Source organism: Octodon degus, unplaced genomic scaffold (genome assembly GCF_000260255.1).
Source record: "Octodon degus isolate 3935 unplaced genomic scaffold, OctDeg1.0 scaffold00370, whole genome shotgun sequence".
In the NCBI taxonomy this organism is placed as follows: domain Eukaryota; kingdom Metazoa; phylum Chordata; class Mammalia; order Rodentia; family Octodontidae; genus Octodon; species Octodon degus.
In genome coordinates, this window is record NW_004524946.1 from 825414 (window position 1) to 830534 (window position 5121).

Sequence of the window (5121 nt, forward strand, 5' to 3'; positions counted from 1 at the left end):
TATTGGTTATTTCTCTTTTTTAAAGAAATAACTCCTTTTATAGGTCTGGGAATGTCAGAAGTTGTTGACTTGAATCTTTTATAGCTCAGCATATTAATATGGCTTTACTTTTTATGCCTTATTTTTATAATTTTCTGATGGATGGATGGTTAAGACAAGATAAAGCAAGAGCTATATTACAAGAAATGTAACTTTTGTATCTGATAAATTCAGTCAAATTCTCTCAGGATTTAGCCTGAAACCCTGTACCACAGTTTGAGGATCCTTTGTCAGTGTCAGCCATGTGGATGAGTCATGGCCATTGCTTGACCAATTTGCTCTCTGTGACAGCCTGAGACCACGTTTTCTCTCCGTGGGACTCTCCTTAGGCACACTCTACATCATTGATCACTTTCTTCTATGGCCCCATAATCTCCCTGATCAGAAAATTTGGGGTACCACTGAGTTACAGGATGTTACAGTACAGGTTTTCCTATGTCCTGAGTCTTTACTGACCTTGAAAGGCTAGGGCCAAAATGTTGGCTGTCCTTGCAGCCCTTCTTTTTCTCTAATTTTTGGTCTGCAAGCTTAAGTCGTTAACCCTCCAGAAGAAAAGCTTAATGATATTATTATACTATAACATAGACAGTGGAGCTTAACCTCACTATCTGTCTGAATAACCCACTACTATTATGGACTACTAGACTATATTAGATTATTTTACTGAATTTATGCACCTACAATATTTAAATGGTAATGGAATACTCATCTCTGACAAAACTAAACAAAAACAAAAAAAGAGGATACAAACAAAGGAACATTTTGTATCTATATATACATAATAGGATAGATACACAGCTACTTCCTCTTAATTAAATGAGAAGAAAGACTTGTACTAATAGTGTTTGGACAGGATATCATGTCTGCATCTTGTACTATGAATAACCATTACAAAGACAACACTATGCAATATATTAACTATTGAAACTGTCCTACTAATCAGTTTTGAAACTGTCTCATTGATATTTGTTTCTCAATACAATTAATTACAAAAATAGAGGAAAGAGATAAGCATGCAAAAGGAAAAAAACAACTCCTTTTGGAGCTGTACTATATACGTTTAAAAAAGCTCTTTTTTATGTATGTAGTACAGGGTCTACAGGGTCTCACTATACAGATTGGACCTGTAGTTATCTTACCTGTTTTTCAGCCTTCTGAGAACTGGGACTTCAGGTGCATGCCACCACGCCCAGTCTCAGTCACAGTCTCAGTGAGCCCCAGGGGAGTGGTCAGCACAGCAGGCTAGGGATTGAACCCCAGGCCCTGCATCTGCCTAAACAAGCACTTTAATCCACTGAGCTATCTGGCTGGTCATGTTGGTGATTTTTTTTGGTGTGCATAAACTTTTCAAGATGATATTGTCATTGTTGATTCTTTGAAGTATTTTTTGTGCAGTTTAGTTTTTGTCCATGAACTCTCTGCCTACACCTATGTCTATTTCCCCCTATTTTCTTTTCCAGTAGATATAGAGTTTCTCTTTTCATATTTACATCTTTGATTCTTTTTGACTTGAGTTTAGTTCATGGTGATAGACATGAGTCTAGTCTTAGTCTTTGACATGTGGCAAACCAGTTTTTCCCATAACATTTATTAAAGAGGCTTTCTTTCAGTGAACATGTTTGGCATCCTTGTCAAAGAGGAGGTGACTGAGTGTGTTTGAAGTCATGTCTGCATTTTCTAATCTGTTCCACTGAACCTCATGTTTGTATTTTGCAAGTATGTGATGTTTTTACTGCAGTAGCTTTGTGGTATTTCAAGTCAGGCATTTTGATATTTCCTATGTTGACTTTGTTGCTTAGGATTGTTTTTCATCTTTCAAGTCTCTTTGGATTCCAGAAGAATTGTAGGAATGTTTTCACTACATCTTTAATGTATACTAATGGTTTTTATAGGCATTTCATTAAAACAGTAGTACAGTTTGGGGAATATTTCCATTTTTTCAATTTTGTATTTTTCCTATCCATGAGTAAGGAATATCTTGCGATTTTATGAAATCCTCTTCAATTGATTTTTTTTTAGATTATGATGATTTCACTGAATAGCAATTGTTTTTCCTTTCTTAGATTGACTTCTAAGTATTTGATTTTTTTGGATGTTATTGTGAAATGTGTATATTTCTGAGTTTCCTTCTCAGAGAGTGTATTGTTTTTGTACAGGAATGCTATTTATTTTGAGAGTTGACTTTTTATCCAGCTTTGCTCAATTTGATTATTAAATTCATAAGTGTTTTTGTGGAGTCTTTGGGGTCTTCTATGTAAAATGTCATGTCATCTGTGAATAATGATAATCTAACTTCTTCTTTTCCAATTATTTCTCCATTTATGTCTCTTTCTAATTGCTCTGGCTGATGCTTCCAGAATTATATTAAGTAAGAGTGGTGATAGTGGCTATCCTTGTCTTGTTCCTGATTTTAAGGTCAAAACTTACAGTTTTATCCATTAAGTGTGATGTTGGCTGTTGGTTTGTCATAGATGACTTTTCTAAGATTTAGTGAAAGACCGTCTATTCTGATTTTTGTAGGGTTTTTTTTTTTTTTCTCATGAGTGAGTATTGAGCTTTATCAAAAGCTTTTACTGCATCCACTGAGACGATCATGTGATTTTCATATTTGGCTTTGTTGATATAATGTATAACATTTATTTGTGTATATTGAACCATTCCTACATTCCTGGGATGAATCCTACTTGGGTGTGCTCCACAATGCTTTTGACGATTTGATGCATTCCATTTGCTAGTATTTTATTGAGGATTTTTGTGTCGATGTTCATTAGGGAGATTGCCCTACAGTTCTCCTTCTTGGTGGGGTCTTTTTCTGCCATTAGTATCAGTGTAATACTTGCCTCCATGAATGTGTTAGATAAAGTTGCTTCCCTTTGAATTTCATTGAAGAGTTAGGAAAGTATTGAGTTTAAATGTTCTCTAATTTTTTTGTACAATTCAGCTGTGAATCCATAAGGACCTGAGATTTACTTTGTTGATAAGTTTTTAATTACATTTTCAATTTCACTGAGTGATTTTTGGTTATTCAGAATTTTCATATCTTCTTTATTCAGCTTTGGTAATTCGTATGTATCTAAGAAACTACCCATTTTCTCCTGTGTTTTCTTTTCAAGTAGGTATTGATGATCTTTTGAATTTTTACAGGATCTGTAGTCATTTCATATTTTTCATTCCTTAATTCATAAATTTGATTTTTTTTCTTTTCTTTTGTGAAAAGGGGCCTAGGTGTTTGTCAATTCTATTTAACTTTCAAAGTATGTACTCTTCAACTGTAATTCTCTATAGTATTTTCTTAGACTCCATTTTATTAACTTTTAGTCTATTTTTTTACTTTTAAACAGAATACAGAGAGCAACATAAAAGAAAAAATTAGAAATGATAAATAATTTCACTAAACAAAATAATATGAATTTAACAGTATTTGCTGTATTGCAGAGTTGTCTTCAAATTAGTTGTTCAGATTACAATATATATGCATACAAAATTGGAAAAAGAAAGTAAAGAATAAAATAATTGTTAGAAATTAATATGAGAGAAAAAGGAAAAAAACAAAAGAGAAAACTAGAAAACAAATAAAAATATTAAGCATTAACTTCTGATTTCCATGGATCAGCAGCAATCCACAGAACAATTATCCAAACCATCCTGGTTACATACATAGATGTATCTTTTCCCCTTATTTCCTTCCTTGTCCTTTTCCTCATCTTAATAAGTGCTTCCTTTTAAATGGGCTCATTCCATTTTCACCATATCTGTTGTATCTTCAGATGTTATTTAGTCATTCAGGTTCTTACACTAAGGAAATAATACAATATTTGCACATCCATTTGCCAATAAAAGCCTCATATTTATCCTTATTTTAATTTCACACATTTTAATTCTTCTGTAATAAATTTCCTTTATTCTTTTATAAAATTGAGAAAATACATATTTTGAAGTACTTCAGTTGAAATGTCTTTTCATGTTAGTCAGCTTTTTACTGATATAACTACATAGCCAAGAGACAACTTAAAGGTAGAAAGATCTGGCTCATGCTCTCAGAAGTGTCAGTCCACTGTCACCTGGCCCCATGGCTGTGGCCTGTGACACTTACCTATGGAAACCAGGATTAAGAACAAGAGCCTGAGAAGCCAGGCCTTTCATGCCACACACCCTCAGCAACTTCTTCCCCCAACTCTGCCCTACCTCCAGTAACTCATCAGCTAAGAGTTCATCGATAGGTTGATGGATGAGATTAGAGTTCCTGCAAATCAGCCCTATCTCCAGTTATCACTTAATTCATTCACCTTGTCAATCAGGAATAGCCTCTACACATGTCAATCAAACCATCATTTCTAACTGCTGTATTAATATTCAAAAATATCATTACACATTTCCTATAAAAGGACATTTTCTCAGTACTATAAACATATATTTACACATATTTTACTATTCTTTTATAATAAATTCCTAGCCATCCATGATGTACACTCTCTAGGCTCTGATGTATCTTAACACAACAACCTTTAAAGGGAATACACACTTATTACAATTCCATCAGCACAGACACTGAGACATGAGAGGGGCAGGAGTTCTACAGGAGAAAGGCTTAGTAAGAAGGCAGTGTTTACTGAATGTTTATTGTCTGTGCGACACTGACAGGTGCTGGGGACAGAGGTGAGTGAGCCTCCAACAATCATTTGTATTTGACCTTGTACAGCAGGCCTTAGTTCTGTACACAAATGTCTTAACATTATACCAGTGCTACCTAAGTGACATCAGAGGGCAGCCAGGTGACAGTGGAGCTGCAGCTTGGTACTCATGGTGGTGAAGTTGCTGTCTGGGACATTTCTCTGTGCCCTCTAATGCAGGTGGCTCAGGAGCCTGGGACCTTGATTTTCCATAGTCCCTTGCAGCAGGATTGCACCAGGGGTGGTGTGTGCAAGGTCCTGGAGACTGGAAGCAGCAGTTGTTGAGCACTTGGGGACACAGGTGCCCACACTGGCAGTGGCAGTGAAAGGGCACAGGGGGCAGGGTACAGAAAGGACAGCAGCAGTAGTGGACAGGCTGGCACTTACAGAGCTGCAGAGAGGCACACAGGCA